This window comes from Pseudonaja textilis, chromosome 1 (assembly GCF_049901715.1).
Source record: "Pseudonaja textilis isolate UNSWEBS1 chromosome 1, rPseTex1.2, whole genome shotgun sequence".
NCBI classification, from domain to species: Eukaryota; Metazoa; Chordata; class Lepidosauria; order Squamata; family Elapidae; genus Pseudonaja; species Pseudonaja textilis.
In genome coordinates, this window is record NC_141990.1 from 119,573,906 (window position 1) to 119,600,183 (window position 26,278).

The 26,278-nt window shown below is 36.9% G+C and overlaps 1 pseudogene; it reads left to right on the plus strand.

Moving 5' to 3' along the window:
* Nucleotides 1–26,035, plus strand: part of LOC148127785 (uncharacterized) — a 120,382-nt pseudogene extending 94,347 nt beyond the window's left edge.
* Nucleotides 26,036–26,278: the final 243 nt, after the last annotated feature.

The following is a 26,278-nucleotide window of genomic DNA, read 5'->3' on the forward strand; positions in this document are numbered from 1 at the left end:
AGTTAAGATGCTGGCGGACTTTGTGTCAATTTTCAAAATCAGAACTTGTTTTTTTTAACCAGGGCAGACAATCTCCGATGAAGCAAAGAAGTAGGAAAAGAAAGGAAAACTCAGACAAAAGTGATAGTCTGGCATCTTAGAAGAAAATGAGTTCTTTAAGCTTGAAGAAGCTGGAAATACCTAGAGGATAGATTATTTCTAGAGCAGTGTTCACAGAGAGCGGGAGAAACAGAATTGCTGTAAATAAAATGATGCTTCACTTGTTACTACTGGTATGTAGTCCACTTGTGAAATAATAATCTACAAAATAGTTTCGAGTTGTTGGGTTTTTTTTTCAATGTCATCATTAGTTGATTTATGTGTATCATTAAAATTATGTAAAACACCACCAACATTTGGGGAACCCGATAAAACATTGTTGCTAAAAAAAGAAAGAGGATAAGAAAAACATGCATTAAATATGTAATTTCAGTGACTGCCAACTTTTCTTCTTAATTTCCTATAACTTGTTCACAGCCATTTTCACAGAACACCACATTAAGTGCTAGATTTGAATACTGCACAGATTCAGTGAGTGGAATAGAGCAACAACAACAACAACAACAAAACTAAACAACGTTCTTTTCTTCCCATGTAAAATCAGAACTCATCAAGCTTATAGGTTTCTCATTAAAGCTATAATGTTACAATAAAATTTACATGATACAGAAAGACCTGGAGATTCTAAGCCCAACCATAAATCAAACTATTGATCATTTATTGAATTGATGTTCACAAGAGTGCTACATCTATAAGAGTATTGATATCTATAAGAGATGGGGCTGGGCTTCCCTGCTCTTCCCTGCTCTTCCTCCTTCATAAGAAAGCACCTCATTACTATAAGATATTGTGAACAGCATTATTATAACCAGCAAGTTCATGCATTTCTTAGATTCAGAACAGAGAAGATATTTGAGAAAAAGAGAAGCGCATTATCTAGTACTTCAGAGAAATTTCCCCTTATTTTCTCTGTACCATTTTCATCTAAAGTTGGTGTTGCACATAAAAAGAGAATGTTTAGGATTCATCTGTTGAAGGGAACTTGATCGCCACCAAGTACATGGAAGAAAATCAATGGTACCTATATTATCAGGTAAGTCCTCAAATGCATCCTAAGGGTAAAATGAAATATTTTGGCTAGCTTTGATACTTCCAAACGCATAGAAAAGGAGCTAAGTAAAGAAAAAAGGTACTAGGGAACAACAATGCCCTTTTCCTGGAGAATTTGTTCTTATTTCCAATACCATTAATTTAGACTTATTGTAACCTGAGTGCAAATAGTACATACACTCAAGGGACTGCAGTGGTGGCATATTTATTACTGGATCACCTTCAAGGATTTGTGGCAACACCAGACATTTATCCCTAGAAAAATACCTAGTTTAGTGGATTAATTAATAGAAAGGCCCATTAAGATCTGTCCAATTGCATTTAATGCTAAGTACAAAAGAACAGAGTAGATCTTAAGCCAGCTGGCATGCAAATAAATCCTAATTTATCCTGAAAAGCAAATAAAGGTCAATAAAGGAAAGAAATCTACCAAGCCACAATAAAGGTATTGAAAGGCTGATGTTCTCAAGTCTTTGAATATCCAGGAAAAAGATAATCTACTTGAAAATTCTAGTAACTTCACTGGGGACTGAAAATTCATTTTACACATTGGGAGCCACTTAAGAATCTAAAAGGACCTGGTCCCTTCTATCAACATATCCAAATTAAGTTTCCTTTATTTCAAATATTTATAGGATTTATATAAATGTTTGCAAATGATAGTCCTTTTGTCCATATAGCTAAAAGAAATGCTCTAGAATATGCAGGTATATATGAGGAAAATATTTTTTCACCAGTTTTAAGAATACAGTGGAACCTCAGGTCGCGACCGTAATCCTTTCCAGGACTACGTGATTTGATCGTGACTGGAAGCAAGACCATCTGTGCATGCGCAGAAAAATAATTGCCATAGAAGGGGAAATTGTTGCAGGGAAAATCATCGCAGCTGTGTCTGGTTGCCACCTGAAGATGTATTCGCAACAGAAACAAAACTTTGCTGAAAATTCTGGTTGTCATCCAATTTGGTCATGAACAGAAGTGTTCACGACCCGAAGTTCCACTATATAAAAAAGTTATGTGTGACCTTCAATTTATTCAACAAATTCAATCAATATATTGATTAGTCTATATTGAAAAAGATGCATGATGAAAATGAATTCCCCCCACCTCTGCCATATGCTTTTGGTATAGCGGGGCAAGATTTTCCAATACTACCATCTTTCCTAAATTTTCAGTGGAGTCTCTGCAGACTTTACTCGGCTAGTCATTGACAACTATAGAAAGCAGTGGTCATCTCCATTTCAATCACTGAGCCAGCATTGTTTGAAGATATTTCCATGGTCATGTGTCCAGTATGACAGCACAAAGTGTTGTTACTTTCCCACATAGCAATACCTATTTATCTACTCAAATTTGCATGCTTTCGAGCTGCTAGGTTGGCAGGAGGTAGTGCAAGGGTGGGAGCTCATCCCATCGCATGGAGCTCGGGTCTTGAACCTGGATTGCCGGCTTTCCAGCCGACAAGCCCAGCATCTTAACCACAGTGCCACCCCTATATTCCTGTTACTTTATTCATATTCACTTCAGTAGATTATAGCAATGTATTAGGTATGTATTTGATGTGTATATAATTTTATGTACACATTTGCATATCATTTTCATTAAAATTCAGTCTGGTTTTATGCTAGGGCACAGAAATCTTTACAAAGCGAGATGAAGTGCTGGCCATGTCGTAGGCAGCCTATCCTCTCACAACCATTAAGGAATCTATTCATCCCTCAGATATCTTTGATGAATTTACTTTGATTTAAGGTAATGAACATGTTTAACTTAAAAATAATAATAATCTGAGACCTTTCATTTTGTAAAAAAGCAAACTACTATTTTTCATTCTAGATTTCTTATATATTATTCATATTTGCTTCAATAAAGTTTCAGTAAAGTTTCTGACTAAGCTAAATAGTTGGTTTAGCATCTAAACACTTTTTTTTAATGAATTCAAAATCACTGGGATTCTGAGGCCATAGGAGCAGACAAAACAAATGTTTTAAGTGAATGTTTTGCCATCCTGCTGACCTTTGCAAATTATATTCTTTTTGTAGGTTTTCAGAAAACAAACTATTACTATTAATTAGTTGATGAAGTGTAACTATTCTATTTTTACCCAATCTTTCAATCAGGAACTGTTTAATTATAATAATATATTAATATAATGCTTATATGACTTGGTGCTGTTGGGATAATCTCTCTTTTAAATCAGTGTCTGTACAGATACTGCTTCTCCATCTGAGAAACGATTTGATGGTACGTCAATGAGCAGGTATCTTTGACATGGTTGGTATGTATATTGCTTCATCCTGTCCAAAAAATCAAAATCATATTACTGCCTTCAGGTCAGATACAAACAAAATATTGAATAAAGGAAGTATTACATCCTTTGACATATATGTACATGTATATAAGAGGAAAAACTTATCTTATCTAGCTCATTAGCCATTCTCAGTGTCTTTTCTATAATTATATTTATTTATTAAATTTATATTATAAATCATATTATAAATGTTTCATCTGAATCCAGAGCAGCTGCAATTTGAAACCATGCTAAATTCCTAGCTTTCCATTCTTTTTATTCCTAGGCAAAAGAGGCTGGTGCTGTAAAAAACAACAACAACGCCACCATATAGTTAAAGAATCACATCAAACAGGAATAAGAAGGTGATACAGAAGTTCACACTAAACACCCAGAGTGGTTTAACTGGTTATGTAAACTTTCTCAATAAAAACACCCCAATATAAACCATTTTTTTTAAAAAAATCAATAATAACATTAAGTTACTTTATTGGGGGCAGGCCAGCAAAAGACATTCAGTGAAGGATAAAGAATTCTTAAAAATGAAAGCCTCCACAACAATGATTTAAAAGTTAGAAAGTAAGGAGGGGGCCTGTCCTTCTGGTCTAAGAACTGCAACTGAGAAGGCAAATCACTTCTGTATTGTGGGCTGAAAAGAATAAACTTAGATCTCAGAATTCTTTTTTAATGATAAGATATAGGACTGTGTTCTTCCTAGGTAAGCAGATCATACAACAAAATTGCTTGGAAATTTGATTGGAGAGTTTTGATGTGGTAAGAAACCAACCATCTCAAGTTTAACTGAAATTTTCTTTTAAATCAAAGCTTACAGCTGGAGTTTTTATTTAAGGTGTGGAATCATCTGATGCAAGCAACTAGAACCATTCATAGATAAGCTCACATAGATATTTTATTGTTGATCACCCATATTACAAGAATCTTACCAGACTTCCTTTCCTTGTGAAATGGCAGATTTAGACCTAAGGATATGATTTCAGATATTTCCTCCCCTGAACAGACTCCAAGATAGAAAGTCACCTTACTCTTCCTAGAGGCCTCTTTTCTTCAGCTGGTGACTTTGTTCATTTCTTTTCTATAGTCATAACATCATTTTTTTAAATAAATGAGTGTTTAGAACAGGGGTATCAAACTCAAGGCTTGCGACTCGGATCTGCCCACGGGGTGCTTAGATCTGGCCCATGGGGCCATCCTGGAAACAGTGAAGAACTGGCCTGTGGTGCTTCTACCCCAAAAAACGAGCTTGGGAGGGCAGCATGTGGCCCTCCCAGGCCCCAGTTTTGGCCACAATGGCCTCTGGTAGCTCTCTGCCAGCAAAAATAGAGCTCTGTTTGACTGGTAGAGGGTTGCAGTAGGCCATTGTTGCTGAAAATAGGGCCCAGGTGGGCACATGTGGCCACCCGAGCTCCATGTTTGCCAGCAGAGGGCTGCAGGAGGCCATCGCAGCCAAAAATGGATCTCAGGAGCATGTTTTTGCTGGCAGAGGGCTTGGGCCACCACAGCCTCACCAGTACAAATGATGTCAAACTGGCCATGCCCACCCTGGCCACACCATCCTGACACCTGAGGTCAAACACGATCCTGATGTGGCCCTCAATGAAATTGAGTTTGACACCCATGGTTTAGAATGAATATGGAGCAATGAAAATGATATGAAATCTAACAATTGAGCCTTCACAGCAATTATAAGATTCTGGTTACCAATGCTTTCCTAATAGAAATTATGATATTTTAGATCCAAAGAGAAATGCTGTCTATTTTGAACATGAATAATACAATAATATATTGATATGCTGGGCTTTTATTCTTTTATTAGGAAGCTGTTGGTTTTAAAATTCATACTATGGTTTCTTTCAATGGTGGGAAAGAGGCCTTAATGTTGCACGCTAATTACTGTAGTTAAATCAAGCAGAACTCACTTTTTATATACACATTGACTTTATAAAAGTGCCAATTAGTTGAAACTAAATAAGACAAAGATAATTTGATTTGAAAATGTGATCTGTAGAAATGTGAGATATATGCTTACTTATAATCAACTTTAATGATGGCTATAAATGTTAATTTTGCTAATTCAGCTCCAAGATTAAGTGAAGTGGCAACCTTCTTATTAATTTACTGAGGATTAACAAACACTTCGGAGCATACTTGAAAGAAGAGTTTAATTCTGCAGGAATAAAACAGAGTCAGATAAAGCCAGATGTTTCTTGAAGCAGGAAACAGGTGTTTCAGATGGGTGATATTTTCTTTACAGGTGAAGTACCATTTACATTGTGGGTGATGCTCAAATAATCATTTAAAACATCAGGTGTTGTAAATGTTTGATGTTTTTTTTTTTAAAAAAAAAATCAAACCTGACTTCAACATTTGTCTAGGTGTAGTGTACACAGATCAAAGCAAATCACACATACACACACATATGTAAAGAGTTTATTTATACATTTTCTTTTTACATACATAAGTACTTTGTGAACAGCATATTGTCTGCATCATTTTGCTTACATAATACTTTTCCAGTTCCTAATTTCTTCTCTATTATCCAACCATTGATAAAACAAGTCCCATGATTGAAAATATTCCATATCTTTGTTTTCTTTTATATTTAATGTCAATCTGTCAATTTCTGCACAATCTAGTATTTTTTTAATTATATCTTCTTCTGTAGGTGTTTCTTCATTTTTCCAGTGCGGTGCATATACAATTCTTGCTGCTGTCAAAACATGTAATATTAAATATATATTCCCTTTATAATACTTATCTGGTACTATAGCTAACAAAAATATTTCTGATTTATAATCTATATGCTGCTTTAACATTTTTTCTAACCATGTATGTATTTTTGTCAAATATTTTTTTGCTTTTGCACATGTCCACCTGATTACATTTCCAACACTTGACTTTTTTTTTTTTTTGAGGGACGAGAGTAGCTGTGGTGAATTATCAAGCGAATGAAAATAACTACTTTGTCAGCCAAGTTTTTCAGGTGGCATCTGAACCATGTATGATCTGTTGTCCTGCTGCTGGGTATGGCAGAAAAAACGAGTAGCAACACTCAGTACCTATTTTGTTGAAGCTTGTTCAGTTATCCTGATATTTGATTCTGAGTCAGATTATAGTGATACCCATCCCAAAATTATAGTGATACCCATCCTAAAATAAGAGGCAATCACTGAGATCAGGCATATAGTCCACAATCACCAAAAGGCTAGTGAGAAAAAAAATGGGATCAATCCCACCATTGGGATGCCAACATGAGTCAACCACATGTCCAAACTCATGCTCAGACCATGTATATACTGCAATGTTACCTTATGCCTCTCCAACTTAGTATAGGAAAATAAATAAATAAAATCTCCCCTCAAAAATCCTTCAAAATCTCAAAAGACCAATGACACTGCATTGCCACCAACCCACTTACATGATGATAGAAAGATGATAGGAAACAGAAAGAAAGAAAGAAAGAAAGAAAGAAAGAAAGAAAGAAAGAAAGAAAGAAAGAAAGAAAGAAAGAAAGAAAGAAGAAAGGAAGGAAGGAAGGAAGGAAGGAAGGAAGGAAGGAAGGAAGGAAGGAAGGAAGGAAGGAAGGAAGGAAGTGGGAGAGCCTGGCCAGTGGCTATTAAAAAATTTCCTGTCATTTTAGTAGACATTAGTTTAAGGAGTTACTTTCTAGTCATGTAGGATTTCTCATAAGTGGAGAGAAAAACCTATTGATCAGCATTCCCATCATCCTGGAGAAAACACAACAACATCTTATCCATGTGGAAACAGTCTCTTTCAGACTGAAGCCAGAAATCAGTAAACTGGGAGACACAAATTTCTTCATCTATATAGCCTTTGTTCCATAAACCACTTCTGGCATAGATCTGCTTACACAGTATCAGGGATATGTCATACAATACTTTTAAAAATATAAAATGGGGGAATAAAACCACAACATTTTCTTTTATCTTGTGGGGAAATTGATCTTAAGTCTATAAAGCACACAGTCATTTAACCCAATTGAGATGAACACTAGAATAGTGACTTTTTCCCATGAAGAATCTTTTTCTGGCAGAAAATCAATGAGACTTATTTGAAATGGAAGACTTTTGTAATTAAATTTCACAAAACCATTGGTTTAATATTACCACAATATTTACTGAAAAGTGACACTTTCACATTTGCTACCAAATATTTAACGAGAACCAAATTCAGGGTAACGGCTAGGCTGATTTGGTAGATGGAGTTCTAATAATTTGTGTACAACAGAGCCACATATTTAAGTGGTTTACTTTTACCCATTCACATTCCAAAGACTTACATTTACATGATCATATTCCAAAGATGCATTTATGGTAGTTAAGTGGTGTGAACAATTTTTACTGAGTGCCAAATTTCTTTGTGGAAGACTTACCAATGATTGCATGCGAAGACATGCTTCTATTTTCAATCACATCAGGAGGTACAGAAAGAGAAGAAGGGAATCCTAGGAGTAGCTCACCAATATTGTTCAACATGGCATGATTTTTGACTGTTCAAAGTCATTCCACATACTAAACATGAATACTATGGATGCTACCAAATATGAAGTGCTTCAGTCTTAATTTCTCTATATTGGCTTTCTCCAATCTGATAATGCCCAGATGTGACATCCAACTCTCCAATTAGGCCACGTTGTCAGGAGATTCAAGGAATTGCTTCTTAGCATTGTTGAATGCTGGTTTAGGGAATGTGGTGGTATTTTTTTTTTTATTTTGATGGGCTTTAAAAATGCAACCAACTGACCCATGACAAATAACAAGCAGTTTTATAAGGCACATAAACTAGTTGATGCTACCCAAGGCACTTGTTGCTAGAAATGATAAAGCAGTCTCCATCCACATTCAAATTTCATGTTTTACTCATTTCATTTTCACATGAAAATGATCTTCAGCTTCAGCAAAGATCTAACTTCTCCAATCTTCAGGGGGTAAGTTTTGGAAGGCTATACAAAACTGAAGTATTCCAAAGGGCATGGTAAAATGACATCACTATCTTGGATAACAACACTGAAAACCATAACTCTCCTTAATTGTGATTTGCCCTGAATTTTTTAAGCAATTCCATGTCCAACTTTTCCAGTTGGCATTGCAAAAGTATTTTCTATCAATGTGTTATAATCAGATCCCACTGCAAACACTTTGAACCAAGCAAGCAGGCAGAGAGAAGTCAACAATTGCTTTTCTAGCAGATATCAAGCATACACTTGGTAAAATTTGTTGATACTGCTGCCTTGGTTTACAACAGCATTTCTTCAAATTGGCACTGACAATTTGGCCAAAAATTCCAGGTGTTCGTAGTCCAATCTCTTATTTTATATTTTTTAAAAAGGTTAGCTTGTTTTGAAGGGCATCTATATCAAGAGGATATATATTGCTTATCTCTGTCTTAATGCACTTTGATGAATACTGTAAAACTTTAAAACCTATCAAAATCATAGTCATACAGTAAATGGAAAGGTATAAAAAGCATATAAACAGCTTCTGATGCAGCAAATGTAGTTATGTGGATATGACAGCTGCAGGAATGAGCAATATGCACTCAATGGGCTGCATGTGACCACTAAAGCCATTTTACAAAAATGATCGTGTTCAACTACATTGTCAACAATCATTGACAGGCATCCCCTAGATTCATTCAGAATACATCATAAAAATAAGCAGGGCTAGAAGTCACAGTCTCCTGGTATCTACCAGGATTCCTTAACACTATATCAAATTGGCTCAGCCTATGTCTTAATCCAAATAATAACCACTGTTTGTTAACTGTTGAGAAACTGCCAGCCAGACAAGGAGGAGGAGTCAAGCAGGCAATTAGCCTTGAGTCATTGCACCACAATAGATCCAGGACTCTTATGTCTCCACAAAGTTCTCTGTTCTCTCTATTTGTTCCAAGAGAAGGGAGCAGTCTGTGGAGATTCTTATATTATAGGTAGAATACAAATAGGATGAATAGAATACAATAAAGTGGTCTCCTGGAAAACCTTACATGTGGATCTGGTTGTTTGTGCCTGACATTAACACAGAGGAGGTCATTCAGGTCCTGCCTAAAATCCCCCTGAATGGCTACTGGCCCCCTACCTCCAACCAAAATTCTGGGCTGAAGTTATAGCATAACATCTACTCATCATCATCTGTCTTTCTCACAATAGCCTTTGGATGCCCCAAAATGTAAGTGCTGCCCCAATTGTGCTTGGAATTGTGACAGAAACCTATCTAGATAGCTGTGTGTAGTTTAATAGTTTCTCAATAAAGAAGCTTGACTAAGGGTTCTTAGTCTCTTCAAGCTGGAGTAGAATTTTAATCTGTTGTTATTAAATATATGCACACTTAAACAAATCAACTTTTTAAAAATAACTGGAAAATGATTTCTTAATTGCTTGCCTCCATTTTTTACTTCATCAGTTGAACTCCTATTATTTAACAACTTGTAAATTAATGTTAGAGTAGCAAATCAGAATTAATTAAAATGCAGAGAGAATCATAAAAGATGGAAATGAAATCAACTCTCGAGTCCCTGAATCAATGAATGTGTTTCTCCATGTATTCCCACCCCTTTTTCAAATGCTAATGATTTAAAAGTGAGCAGAAATGTAGTGAGGGATAGATGAAACCCAGTCACCTCTACATTACAGATGAGAAATGAATTCACCAAAGATTTGTATGAGATGAAATCCACCAGAAATGGAACTTGGTGTCTGATATGTACAATTATTGTAGCAAAGGATAAAGGTGTGTCTGGCTATAGATATTATGATGCGTTTGCAGAGGTATACCAGGGTGCTATCCTGGTAAAGAATTTTGAGGGTGACACACAATGGGTGTAATGTTATGTGAGAATAATTTTGGGAGATAAGACAACAAGACACAACCAAGTGATCAATCAGATAAGAGGCAGCTTAGTTTAGGAATGTGAGTGGGGAAAGTAGCTCAGAATAGTTTGAGATCTGTAAAGAGGATGGTGTGTGTGTGAGAGAAGTACTTTCAGGAAAGAGGAAGAGAGGGAGGGAGGGAGGGAAGGAAGGATGGAGGGAGGTAGAGAGAGGGAGGGAGAGATGGAAGGAGAAGAGAGAGAGAGAGTTTTAAAGAAAATTCTTTGTCCCCGTGTATATATCTGTGTGATTTCTTTCACAGTTTGACTTGGGAATTATTTCCTTTTTGATTTCATATCACCTAAACTTTAAAGAAATATGGCAGGGATCCATTACTATCTGGCCAATAAGATCTTAAAAAGCATTTTCAAAGTTAGCAACACAATAGACCCTAATGATTCTAGAAAATCTGTCAAAATTTACTTTGAGGACATTTATTCTTTTCCATTTATAGCCAAAATAGCTATATTCTAAGTATTCCAGATAAAATATTTAATAAAACGAAATCACCAGACTGACATGATAGTTTATTTTGTAAATTTAAAAGCTTTCCTTCAACTTAGTGATGGGAAGAGAAAGCAATTCTTTTCATCCTGACATAGATGATGTAGATATAGATTTTATAAATGCCAAATTAGGTTTTACCCCAAAACTGTAAAGTAAACAGATTGCCTGTCATTTTCATTCCAAGGCTGAATTTTTGCCAGGGTTTTAACTACAGTAGGACAAATGTAAGTCATCAAGTCTGCAAAAGGAATTTTAAAAAGCTACACTTACAAAACCTAAAGCAATTTGTATAGTGCAATGCTTAGTATAGTGAACACAGAGAAAGCTAACAGATTCATGCAGTGTGACCAAGCCATCCAGGTAACAGGAAGAGAAAACAAAAGCCCATGAGGATCAAATATCAAAAGTCAACCAGAAGAGTATGTTTCACATGTCAAGTGGGCTTCTAAAAATACAGGAGAGAAGGATTAGGGGTGACATAATAGCAGTCTTCCAGTACTTGAGGGGCTGTCACCAGGGGTGGGATTCAACCAGTATTACTACCGGTTCAATATTTACATTTTGCACATGCGTGCACTGCTCGCGTGTGTACTACACTATTAGCTAAGCCACCCAGACAGCTGAAAAGCGCTGCATGTGCGCAGTGTTTCTAAAAGCACCTTTTTACTGCTTTTTCAACCTCAGCTGTGCCGCGCAAAGCAGCTGAGGTTAAAAAAGCAGGAAATAAAGGTCAGGTAAGAGCCCGGGCAGGCCGGTGGGCCAAACATCAGCAGACACGGAACCTGTTCCGTGTCTGCTGCTCTTCAGAGCTACCGGTTCTATAGAGCCAGGCAGAACCAGTAGCATCCCACCCCTGGGAAAAGAAGTGGTAGACCTATTCTCCAAAGCAAGACCAGAAGTAATGGATGAAAAATCATTAAAGAGAGATCCAACCTAGAACTAAGGAGAAATTTCCTGGCAGTGAAAACAATTAACCAGTGGAACAGTTATGTGTGCTCCATCACTGAAGGTTCCTGAGAAGAGATTGAACAATCATTTGTCAAGAATAGTATAGAGTTCCTGCTTGAGTGGAGATTGGACTAGAAGACCTCCAAGGTCCCCTCCAGCTCTGGTATTCTTTTATTTTATTCTCTATTGACTGTTCGTTGATCTGTGTTTTCTTTTCTGAGGCTGGCTAAAAGCAAAAAATTCTCTCTGTCCCCCACCTTCCCTTCCACCTTCCCTCCCTCTCTATGTCTATCTTGGATCTCTCTCTCATCTTGGATCCTGGACTGTGGTTGCAAGCTTTCACATTACCTTGCTTTCAGCCAGCCTCAGATGTGAAAACACAGATCAACAATCAGTAGGGGGTGCCTTCTTCTCTGTTATATACTCTGGTTTTTAAATTCATGAATTAAGACTTCTGTGAACATCTGTGTGTGAGCGTGTGTGTTAGCTTGTTTGCTTGCATATGTGTGCACCCATGAGGAATCCTTATTCTGTATTTGCATCTAGACCTCAGTTCATCAGAAATTAAGATCAACCTCTTATTTGCTCCATTTTTTTTCTTTTCAACTTCACACTAAGTCTCTGATCTTGTTGCATATTTTCTTTAAAAAATTTTTTTTTTAATGAACCACTAATGTTCATCCTGGAAAGGGTTGTGTGAAGAGATTCCCTTGTGAAAATCAGCGGGGATCTACCACCACCCTCCATTCATGAATATGCATATCCTATTACACTTACTCAGAATTTAATCCTAGGGAGTGAATTGGGGTTTCCTCCAGCTAAGTATGCGTGTAATTGAAGCTTTAAATTTAGTTCATCACAAAATCAGCCAGGTGTTCAGACTGGATTTGATATTTTTATCCACCTACTGAGACCTTCAGAAGAACCTGGGATGGGCATGTGTGAATGTTGATGGTGTTAGAGGTATTGTTCCAGTATGTAAGCTATTTGAGTAAAGCTGCCTTTTGCAATTGACTGGTGGGGATTTTGTCAATGCCGATCATATTCAAATGGTACTCCAGTTGCTTTGGAAGTATTATTGGCAATACTTTTGCTTTCTTTTGTCACAGTATTTCTATTTGTGGATCTTTGTATTTTGTTATCTTTTCCACTTCGTACTGCTACATTAATTATCCAGACATTTTTGTCTTTCTTATCAACAACTGTTAAATCTGGGTGTTATACAGCTGGTGCCTGTCTGAATTCTAAAGTCCCAGAGCACTTTAGTTTCTAGCCATGATGATGATGATGATGATGATCTCCTTTATTCATTAAACCTGAAATTCAGTCAACTGAGCATTTGAAAATGTATCCCAGTATCACAAATATAACTGACTGGCACTAATGGTTGATATGGGTTGCTGCCAGCATCCTAGGTATCAACTAAGTATTTTCTTAAGATGTATGATGTTCCTAGTAGCACAGTTTTTTGTTGGTGTTATTGCAGGAAGTTGCAATTTCTTGATGTATTTTATAAAATTATTGGACATGGTACTAAATGCCGTGATGACAATGGGTATCACTGTTACACATTCCATCCATATTCGTGTAGTTTCGATGGTGAGGACATGATATTTCATGATTTTTTCCAGTTCTTTTTCTTGATTGTGGAGTTCCTGGTACAGAAATATCAAGAAATTTTATGCTTCAGTTTTCAATAACTATATCTGACATGTTGTGTTCCAAATGATGGATCTTTACCATATTATTATTACTAGCTGGATACCCGTGCTTTGCGACAACACTATGTGATTGGGCTATGCAGAAGAAATCCAGTTTACAATCCGCTGGCTCAGTGGTGGTCAGTGATTGAAACACAATGGAATATTGCTCCCGCCGACTTGAGTCCAGAAGGCAACTGGCAGTTGGAACACTTTTAAGGTGTGGGGAAGTAGAATGTTTAACTCCTTAGCATCAGAGCATGTTAATTGAAGGCAACTGGCAGTTGGAACAGATTTCTTTTTAGGTGGGGAGGGGGACTAGAGCTCCTTAGCATCAGAGCATATTAATTACTGTATTAAGAAATAGTAATGATCTGATGGTCATTTTGAAAAATCCTTTCTTAGTGAGCACTTAGAAGCCAAGAGGAACATACATGCCAAATTTCAAGTTTGTAGGTTTTACGGTTCTAGAGATTTAGTGATGAGTGAGTGGTACTTGACTTTTATGTATGTAAGATGATGATGATGATGATGATGATGATGATGATGATGATATTATTATTGTTTGTCTCACAGCTATTTGAAGAATTATACTTTATTATTATTGGAAGAATTAAATCCAAATTTGATTACTATCTCTCTAAAGTTTGTCTTCTGCAAAAAATGTATAGGAGGCTGTTTTCTTCTTCATTGGGACTTTTGTAATTACTTAAGGTAATTACTTAATCAGATATCATTTATAGTAACACAATATAACAAAGAGTTGGGAAGCATTCAACAAATTTAATTGATAAGCACATAGGCATAAGTGTGAATGTTACTTCTCTCTTGATTGCCACCTTCATTTTTCATTACAATGGGCAATATAGACCATTTTATACTCATTTATTTTGAGATCGTCCCCCCCCCCCGCAAATAACTCAAGATGCCATACATTTCTAACACACCTTCCCTCCTCCTATTTTGCCCATAGGAACAACCCAGGTGAATTGGGCTGAAAGTAACTGCCCCAAAGTGATCCAGATGGCTTTTATGGCTAAAGCAGGACTTGAATTAATAGTCTCCTGCTTTCCAGCCTGGAGACTTTATCACTAGGGTACGATTTTTGGTTCTCTTATACTTACCTAGAAGGTAGATATACCAACATTTTATATTGAAACATTTTTGTATACGTGTGTTTTCATAGCATAGATTATATACATTATACAATTTGATTCCAGCTTTCATTAAATATTACAGTTGGGTGACATTTAATCTTTCTAAGAGTTTTCAAATAAAAGAAATACCTCTGCATTGTTGACATACCATGTTGCCTTGCAAACCTCAACCACCATCCAACTTGTGGCAAAGATTTTGTACATGCAGAAGTTTTTTTTCTATCTGTATAGGTACAATAAGTATGGAAGGAGGTTTCTATGCCTCTATAGCACAGGTGGAGACACCCCCGCCCCTTTCTAACTATTGGAGGTGTTGACGAAGGCTTGGAGGAGACCTTGACAAAGTTGTATGACATTTAGACCAGGGATATCCAATCTGAGCAACTTTAAGACTTGTGGACTTCAACTCCAAAAATTCCCCAGCCAGCATGTCAGAATTCTGGGATTGGAAGTCCAGAAGTCTTAAAGTTGCCAAGATTGGACACCCCTGAATCAAAGCTGTGCACAAGCCTGAGAGAGAAGAAATAGAAGAAGCTATGCTGTCAGCCTTCAAGACCCTACTTTTTTTAAAAAAAAGTGCTATTGGGTCCCATTGGAATGATAAAGGGAATTCTGGGGTTATGGGACGAGTAGGTATTTTATGATAGGCCATGGCCATTATGTCAGATGTATATACAGTTTTATAGTGAAGCCATTTTATGTGGATATATCATATGCTCTCAAAATTCCCAAAAAGTTACCTTCCTTTAAAAAAAAAAAGGCATAGATCAATATGTTATGAGTTGTGTGAATAGAGAATAAAATCTGGAAAGTCAGATAAAAATGCACCGATTAGAAGATTAACAGATGAACACATACTGACAATTGTGTGGAATAATTATTATATGACATTTAACAGGACAAAATTCTTGCATGTCTGCTCCCAGGAAAATAACAACACAAGACAAAACAAAAGCTTCCATAACTATTTCTTCAGATCTGGGGAAGTGTCAGCGTGCCATTTGACAAATTCATATGTTCACAGACCTAGCTCTCTAAAACAACTAATTAAACATTTTCAAAGTCTTACAGGATTTTTTTAAACAATGTAATAATTGGGGTTCCGTAAAGTATGGCAATCAAATGTTATGCTTAAATTTAATTTATAAATGACTACATAAAAGAAGTGTTCTGTGAACTCCCGGAAACATTCATAGGCATTCATTTTTTTAAATGAATCTTTTATGCAAATATCTTGCAGCTCTGCAAACTAGGAAGTAAGTCATGATGGTGTCCCTTTAAGAAATGCAGGGTGGGTGAGCAAGGTGCCTTAATGGCCTGTTCAATGCTGTGCTGATTTGCTCCCTTGGCATCCTTGAATTAGTTAAATCTTGCTTATAGTCAAGTTCATTCTGAGCTCTGGCTTGGGCCAGAGTAGAGAAGTTCAGAGCTGCTGTAAAAATACATCTTTCCTGCCACTGACAAGACATATACATAATATGCATGAATACTTTTCTGGCTCTAGTGGGGTGAAGAAAAGAAAGTGGTGTTTCTTTATATAGAAGCAAGTAACTATGGCAACCATGAAATAGAGTTTGGCAGAAGACAATGAATTTTTGTTTATTTAATGGGATTTTTCTTCTGAGTCTCCCTTGAAAAGATTGCCAGTGGTACCTTCTCTCCCCATCCCACCCTGCAAATCATCAGGCATTGAGATAGTCCTTGCCCTTTGGCTTATAAACAAAGGGCAATGAGAAGAAGAAGGAAGAAGAATTCAAGTGAAATAAGGGTCTTTGCTGTGTTAGTTTTTTCCTTTCCTTTTCTTTTTTACAAATGATACCCTGAATGAGACTAACTGTGAAAGAGATGAAAGTGAGTAGTGGGGCAGAGAGTTAAATCCTCTGGTTCATATAGCCATCATGTGTATTACTTGAGTCATTTAAAAATAAAAATAAAAAGGTTCATGCTAGTTGTGATGAGGATAAGGACCTTATGAAATCACAGAAACATTTTATTTTAGGTTTGTTTATTCATCTATGTTTTCATTAATTATTCAATCTATATAACTGTCCACTTTTCAAGCAACTCTGAGCATCTAACAGTTAGTTAGTTAGTAAGTAAGTAAGTAAAAACACTGGCTAACTTGGAATTCTTGCAAGGGGGAAGCTATGGAGACCTCACAAACACACACAGAAAGAGAGAGGGAGGGAGGGAGAGAGATTTTTATTGTTGTACAGATATTCTATCAGTTTAAAATTCATTAATGCCATGAATCCTAACTGTTATGTAATTCTTAATGTGTATATACTGTAAGTTAATATCACATACCATTGGCCATTGTGAGCTTGGAGATGCCCTATTTTATATTCTAATATAACAAATTGTAATAGATGATTGTATTCAATGTTATTTTATTTTATTTTTAGGCCATATATAGTTATAAACCACTACTAACCGTTTCCATCAGAAAATTGCTCATGACTTATTTCCTTAAGTGATAGACTATCTACAGAAGAAATATATGCTCTATAGTGTTTTGCACAGTCTGTTTCACACAAATCAGAATTAATCTTAATGTGTGTCACTCGAAGTCAATATGTATTTTAGCTTCCCTGGATTCATAACAAGAATTGTGTCTGTGTTTTCAGTGACATCACTGTTATTGGCAATGTGTGTTTAGCAATCCATTTATCTTGTTCCAGATCTGTAGCTAAAATGCCATCGAGAGGCTTAAAAGGAGCATGTGGTATTAATTTCTTGGGGATTCAAAGCATTCATTTCACTATTTATCAGTCAGTTTCTTGGGCCAGTTCCATTCATGAAAGGAAACAGTGGAAGGGCGATAATGCAATTTCATGAAAAAAAATCAACAATAATTCAGCCAGTAAATTAATACTGTTTGTATCAGCCCTGATTCAGTCTGAATTGAAGGTTGGAATTTCAAATGTAACTAGATTTGAGTGTGATTCAGGTGCAAACTCATTCATTTTGAAGCCTGAGTTGGAAAACAAAGATTAGTCCCTAGGCTAGAAACAAGATTTAATTTTAATTCAGTATTCAACATTTAAAGACGTTTGATCTGAATTGTTTTGAGATTTAATTCAGTAAATGGTTTGTCTATATAGACAAATGGGAAAGAATCACAATGACTACAGGTTTAGGTAGAATGACAAGAAAACAGCAGATATGGCAGGTCTTTCACTAGAGATTTACTTCAGAAAGTGTCAGCCGTCATGGGTTGCATTGCAATAAAAAATTAAAATATCCCCCTGTAATCTTTTCAAGCAGAAAGAGAGATAAACAAATGACAGTGCAACTATTTTTGAACCATCCAGAAAAGAATCTATAGAACCAATGCAAGTTTGGTTAGACACCACTTGCAAACAACAACTTTCAAAAATATGTTTGAAGTCTTCTTTGTGTATTTCCCTTTCTTTCTTGTTTGCCAGCTGCATGACGTTGAAGAGTGCTACAAACCTGAATACCCTAACTCAACTGCATGGAAGTTGACTTCTGGACAAATAAAAATGCACTTACAACCAAAAGAATTATTATTCAAAATCAGAAATGTGAACAAATGGCCTCAACTACTCAATGGTTTCAAAAATTGAATTATATCTATCAGCTATGGATAACTGCAATGAATCATGGGCTCAGTTTATTGATGTTGATATGCCTATAAATATGGTTTCTATGTTTGTTTTTTGTTTATAATTTTATATATTTTCCTTTGTTTTTTGTACAAATTAAAAAATAAATAAAAAATGGCTTTCCTGGCATGCCAACTATAAAAGGTTTGCATAGCCACCTGTCAAATGTGACCCTCTTAAGAAGCTTTGGTGGAATGCCAGAGTACAACTTTGCAACTCTGAACTTTGGAGAGTGATCTAGTTCAGGGGTTCCCAACCACCGGGCCGTGGAACATTTCCTACCAGACCACCGGTTTGCTGGGTGCCACCATCTTGTTTGACGAGAAAGTGCTTCCGGGTGAGCTTTTCCGGTTGGAAAGCGGCATTTGGGTGCTGAAAGAATCCTTGCGCCTTAGTTTCATCGAAGGGGGGAGCTTTGAACAAAACTAAGGCGCAAGGATTCTTTCAGCACCCGAGGCAAGGTGAGCCGCGCGACCGTCCCAAAGCTGTCCCAAAGCGAAGCCCATCAACAAAGGTACAAAGGAGGAGTTGAAGGTGGCAGGGAGAAGCAGGGGACGGCTGGCTGGCTGGTCACTCGGCTTGCCTTGCCTTGTCATGCATGCTGATGCCAGTACCGGGCCGCGGATCATTTTGTGATGCCAGTACCGGGCCGTGGCACAAAAAAGGTTGGGGGCCACTGATCTAGTTGACTAGCTTGGCCCTTTGTAGGGAAGTCTTCCTCATCACCAACATAACTCAGTTTTGTGCCTTGTGGCCAACAGTTAGTTGAGGTAGCAGAAGCAAGTTGACACAGTAAGATTCAGTGCCCAAGAGTCCCCAGGACAGAGGCTGGTGCACAGTATAAGCAGCATTCTTAAGTGGTCAGTTCCCTTAAAAATAGTGGACAATTGTTCCAATTGTGTGATATTTAAAAGTAAGGTTCATCACTGGATTGGTCAGCCTTCAAAAGTTATTCAGGTTGCTCAGAGTAGAGTTGACAAGTGAAGTTGATTAGCAGAAGAGAGAGAACCAAGTTAAAACATGTAAATAAGTTGAGAGCTGAACAACAACTAAACACTGACAATTCAAAAGAATCCCATAATGTTCTGCATTGTTCACATTCTCTATGCATCTTTCCAGGTAGAACATTTCTTGAGTTTGGATTCCCCAACACATCTATTATTTTATTTTATTATTTTGAAAATATATATGATCATCCATCGTACATATGAAACCTGAGTGTCTAACTGCAAGTAACAAAAGTATCTACAATAAGATGTCAATAAATCAAACAAACGTAACAATAAAAATAATTGAGTGTCCCAGTAATGCAAAATGTTTTGAATATAAGCTCTAAACCAAGAAATAGTTCATGATAATTAACTGCACATTCATGCTGGAACAAATTTGTTTGGGTTTGTACTGATTTGCTTGCAAATAAATTCCTGGTGGACTCTTCACTTAATTGTGATTTAAAAGAAATTTGATCTGAAAACAGGAGAATCTGTAATAATGGCAATTGCAGGATATGAATAAACATTAAAATGTCTTTTTTATTCCATTTGAATAAGAATGGCTTTAAAACATCTTGCATCTCCTCAGATGCTTGTTAAATAAGAACATCTTTGCTTTACATACATGAACATCTGAATATCATTGTTGTCAACACCTGAATGGAATAAAGTTTTTTACAGGATTTGGCTTATAAACATTTTAAAAAGTTATAGGGCAACTCAGATGCCTAGAAAAAAATAGCTGCATACATGTATATATGCATGAAGAAGTAAGTAGCAAAAGTTTCATGTTTATTTCATATTTGTTCTCCCTGCTTTTCTGACTTCCAAACTATTCCACTCGCACCTCCTACATAGACAGATGTGGGAATTCAATAACCAGTCATTTCAGGGCCCAAAGATGTCTGACCACATAAGTGGTGTTTATTATTTTATACTATTTTTACAAGCAAAGAAAAGTAGCATAGATACAGTATTTGGATTGGAGAATAGATCCCACATGGGTGAAACCTCCCAACCACATTGGTACAACCTCCCAACCAATCCTTAAGACTAGTGGTGATGTTAGTAAATGAGCTCACCTACATGTCTGGAAAGTCTGGGACTTTCCACCTTCACCAAGATAGGGAATGAGATCATGCAAGTAGCCAAGAGGCCCTATATAGGTTTTAGACACTGCAGTTTGCTGCTAGCGTTACCGCCATCTATAGGATCTCAATAACTACTACAGACAGATTCATACTGAGGTAAACCATTGAAAAATGGTCCTCTTAATATTCAGATTTAATACAAGTGAAAGCTCTTCTAATTTTTTCTCCAGAGTGCTTCCCCTTTGAAAAGGTTTCTGTTGCTGTTCCTAACACCCATTATTAAAAACGTCTGTCATGTTTTCAATGATATGTTGCCATTGTGAGATGGCTGAGATCCTGATATTCTTGTGTTTTTGCAGTTACACATGTTTCCTTAATTCTACTGTCACCTGGGGTGCCAACATTGCCTTGATCTAAAAATGCCTTTGGCAGAGTAACCTCCTGACGTCCTTCTGTGGAGTTTTTATTGAAGTATCAGAAACCAGGGGTATTGATCTGGTAAAGATATGATGGTACAATGAAAGGTAGAACGTTTGCTCACTGCTCTTGGCCACATCTTACTAGCTAAGAATCTGACAGCCATCCATGATGTTTGTGATAGGAACAAACAGTTGGAGACAGTTCAAAGATTTTGTTCCAAGCACATTTCTTTAGTTTCAGAATCCTATTGACAACTGACTTTCCTTTTAATGAATCCCAATGATCATTCACATCCCTAAAACAGTTTGGAAATCTAAATACTTGAAAATGTTGCAAAACTAAAGGTATCTTCATGTTTTCCTAAAAAAAATAAAAATAAAAAACAATTGAATTCTAATTCCAGTCAGCAAAATTTTATTTCAAAGAAATAAAATTTCAAAGAAAATATAAAAATGGGTGAGGTTAAGAACTTGTTCTGAAAAGGAACTTCCCCAAAATGAGAATCTTTACAAATCTCCTTATGGGGAAAAAGCTATGGGCTTAACTCACTAAGATGGTCTTTTAATCATTTATACTAAAATTAATTAATTTCTATATGTGAAACACAGATTCTATAGACTCAGAGCCACTGACTAAATTTGAAACTGTTAAGAACTAGGATTGGGAAGATTCAGGTTCATACCCATCTTCAGTTGTGGAAATTCATGACTGACTGAACAAATCATTCCATCTCACTTTAAACTACTTCGGAGGATTGCTGTTGTGAGGATGAAGATAAGTGAGATCATCATGCATAGTACTGTAAAGAAATTGAAAATACATTTATGTTGTGGCCCCGATTCCCGAGCCTATGCTGTCAGAGGAAGAAGACCTGGAAGATGAGGAGGAGGAACTGGGAATGCCTTTCTCCCCAGGACCTTCCTCTCTGGCAATGCCTTCCTCCCCAGGACCTTCCTCCCTGATAATGCCTCAGGTTCCATCAGACAACCGAGAGGAACAGCCTGAGATTAATCAGGAGGAAGGCATATCGGAGCAGCCCCTGACAGGGAGTAAAGAGGAAGAGTGTTGGCTTGATCCTAAGCAGCGCCATAGGGAGAAACGTGAGCAGCAACGTAGGAGGTGTGGGAGGGTCAGAGAGTGAGCTGAGTCATTGGGCCACACCCCACAGGGGATAAAAGTGGGTGTGTTTTCGGCTGGAACTTTGTACGGGACAAAGTTTAATCTTACTTCAGATTTTCTTCGTGAATGATTTTTGTGGACTGCCTTGTAATTTTCTCTGAGTAGATTTTTATTTGTTATCAGTTCGGACTTGGCAGGCAGAGGGTGTTGGAATGCCAAGGATATTATCAGTTCCAAAGAATTAACTCTGTGAAGTCCGAGCCAGCTTGCCTGTGTTTGTGTGAGTTTGTATTCTTTCATCTTTTTGGAAAGAAGAAAAGTAAGACAGAACACATTTATGTAATTAATTTGCTACCTGAATTATTATAACAGCAGCAGCAGCAGCAGCAGCAGCAGCAGCAGCAACAACAACAACAACAACAACAACAACAACAATAATAATAATTGGATGACCTGAAGTTATACGGAAAATTGGAAATCGAAATCCAGTCACTGACCAATACAGTTTGAATTTTCAGCACTGACATCAGCATGGAGTTCAGCCTGGACAAATGCACCACAGTGGCACCGAAGAAAGAAAAAATCATAGAAAGTGATGGAATTGAAATGCCCAATGGACAAACCATCAAGTGCTACCAACCCAAAGCCTACAAATACCTGGGCATACTGCAGCTGGACAATATCAAGCACGGGCAAGTGAAAAATGTGGTCAGCAAAGAATACACACAAAGGGTCAGAAAACTTCTAAAAAGCAAACTGAATGGTGGTAATACCATCAAGGCTATAAATACCTGGGCCATACCCATCATCAGATATACTGTTGGGATCATAAACTGGAAACAGGCAGAGCTGGACAGCCTGGATAGGAAAACAAGAAAACTGATAACCATACTCTATGCACTGCACCTGTGTAGTGACGTTGACAGGCTGTATTCGCCCAGAAAAGCAGGTGACAGAGGACTTTGCAAGTGAAGCAGACAGTCCAAGAAGAAAAGCATGCTCTGGCAGATTATGTGAAAGACAGTGTTGAACCAGCTTTGATGGAGGTCAACAAGAGGAAGCTGCTCAAAGTGCAGCAATCCAAGAATCAATACAGGAAAACAGTGGTGCAAACTCGGGCTGAAAGCTGGTGTAACGAAGCACTGCATGGGCAGTTTCTTGAAAAGATCCAAGGCAAAGTAGATAAGGAAAAGGTCTGGTTATGGCTGACCAACAGAACACTGAAGAAAGAAACAGAAGGCCTTATTCTTGCAGCCCAAGAACAAGCCATTAGAACAAATGCAATCAAAGCCAGAATAGAAAAATCTGCTGATGACCCCAAATGCAGACTCTGCAAAGTAGCGGATGAAACCATAAATCATATATTGAGCTTTTGCACGAGAATTGCTCAAACTGACTACAAACAAGTAGCTCAGTAGCTCAGATGGTCCATTGGGACTTGTGTCACAACTACCATCTGCCTGTAGCAAAAAACTGGTAGGATCATCAGCCTGAAAAAGTGGTCGAAAATGAGCATGCAAAACTACTGTGGGACTTCTGAATACAGACTGACAAAGTTTTGGAACACAATACCCCGGATATCACGATTGTGGAGAAGAAAAAAGTGTGGATCATCGACATTGCCATACCTAGTGATAGCAGAACTGACAAGAAACCACTTGAAAAAAATCACCAGATATTAGGACTTGAAAATCAAACTGCAGGGACTTCCAGTTTGAAGGGCTTCGGCAACAGACAGAAATCCGCAATCATGCACAGTTTCTGTCTGGGCTCGCCGCTGGAGCTCCCCGAGCTGGCTGGTTTCGGGGCTAAGCCACCCCGTAGAGGTGGTGAAGAGCGGGGAGACCGCCAGCAGGGTTGAGGAGAGCCGCATCTCTCCTCCTCAGCTGGCCATTACTTCCTTTCCCAAAGGCGGTTGCAGTGGTGGTCAGAAATGGCCACCGCAAAGAAGAACTCGACCGGAAAAGAATGTGCGGGAGGAAGATAAGAAGTGAAAGTTTTGGCTGACTGGGTTAAATTGTAAAAGCAACAACCAAGGTACCCTGGAATTTAAACTTACAAAAAACAACATCACTCTCAAAGAAGAGTCGGAAGCAGCGAAGGAAAGTGAAAAGGGAAAGGTTTGGCTTTTTTCCCCCTTCTCTTTCCTTCCCTATACTGACAACTAAGAGACTTAAATAAGAAATAGGAAAAATCTGCTTTGACATCAATAGGCAATTAAGCTGAAAATAAAACAAAATGCCAAAGGGATAATAAAGATTTCTGGACATTAAAAAAAAATTTTTTTAATAGGAAGGAAGGGAGTGAAAAAGAATAAGGGCAGGATCTTGGAGAGGGAGGAGACTGCATGGAATTAAAAAGAATGTAAAGTAAAACTTCAACAAGACTTCTAAAAGATACATTTTAACTGAAACTTTGCAACTAAATAGTAACCCCAGGAAGAGAAAGTGGGGGGAAAAAAAGAGCAAAAAAGAAACAGCTTGCCTGTATTTGGACTATTTGGTGATCTTTGGATTTTTGGTTATTATATTTGAATGACTAAAATCAATCGGGTGGTTGTTTAAAAATTTATACAATGGCACCACTTCTGGACAAATTGAAAATGGAACTTAAAAAGTACAAAGAAGAAGGGAAGGGTTCTTTTGGCTTCGTCTTTCAATTCTTAGAAATGGAGATTTGGAACTATGAGAAACAACAAGAAAAGAGTGCAAAACAAGAAGACTGGGACAAAGAAGAAGCCATCTTTAATGAACAAGTAATTCTATGTGGGGAAGAAAAAGGAAACGGGGGGAAAGAGAATGGAGAATTTAAGACTTAAAAAAACAACCAAAGAAAAGAAAAATAATTTGAAAAATAAGTATAATACTGGAAAGCAACAGAAAAGGGGAATACAGAAGAGAGAAATAGAGGTAGAGAGACAAGGGGGTAAAAAGGGGAGAGAGAAGAAGAGAGGGAAGAAGGAAAGGAAAAGAAGTTGCAAAGGACTGGAGCAAGATATAGAGAAACAGGACTTACTTAGAGATAATGGGTGAAAATCTAACTGAAAAAGGGATTCTGTAAAGGTACATAAGATTGTATTGTTATATTAGTAATAGAAATAACTTTAGAAAATTGGAAACAATGTATGATTAAAATGAGGGATAAAATAGTGTAATTTAGTGAAATGTTTGTGAATAATATAAGTGAAATAAAATAAATGAGAAAATTGAATTAGGAAGGAACGGGAACATTTTAATTAGTTAATGTTTTATAAAATATAAGTGAAGGGGGGGAAATTAACTATGGAAAGCTTATAATTGTTCCCCTAGAAGTATGATATTTAATTGAAAAGTAATGTTAAAGATGTTAAGACTTTAATGAATATTAATATTAATGGTAAAATTGAATTGGAATTGAATGTTGTTTTAATTATATATATTTATATTTTTTTTCTTCTTTTAAGAATACAGTGTGTATTTTAAGAATGTAACAAGCAGAATCCGAACGGAAGTTATTTATTATATTGAATGTTACAACTTTAGGGAAAAGATATAAAGGCGTCATACTCCAATCAGTAACTACAGGAGAAATTTTGTTTAATGAGAAAAGATAATAGATAATTGAAACAGGACAGACAAAAAATATAAATACAACGATTTGAATTGAGATGAGATAATTAAAATAAAATTGAGAAAATTAAAAGAGGGGAGAAGCTATGTAGAAAATGTAAAATAGTAATAAGATATGGAATAGAATATAAAAATGAGCATGAACCTGAATTTGTGTCTGTACGAAGAAATGTAACCCGGGATTATGCTGCTTTCAAAAGAGATGTTTTATTTGTATTTTTTTTCTCTTTGTGAAAACTCAAATAAAATTTACAAAAAAATAAAAAAAATAAAAATCGAACTGCAGACACTCTGGCATAAACCAGTGCAGGTGGTTCCAGTGGTACTCGGCACACTGGGTGCTGTGCTTAAAGACCTAGGCAAGCACTTAAAAACTATTGCCAGTGACAAGATCACCATTGGTCAAGTGCAGAAGGCCACCTTACTGGGATCTGCTCACATTATCCGCCGATACATCATGCAGTCCTAAACACTTGGGAAGTGTTCGACTAGTGATTTGTGATACAAAACCCAGCATAGTTATCTTGTTTGCTGTCTATACTGTTGTTTTTTGATCATCATTATCACCATCATCATCATCTCCTCCTCCTCTTGATTTCACAAGTGTTTTAAGATTTTTTTTCCCGCAAAATCCACCCCCTCCTTGAAGCAGGATGAGCATTCCCTAAGCATCCAATGTAGTTTTCCTTTAGTTCAACTGAGGTTCTTCTTTCTGTTTTTCTTTCTGTATCTCCATTCATCCATGAAATCTGCTGTTGGAA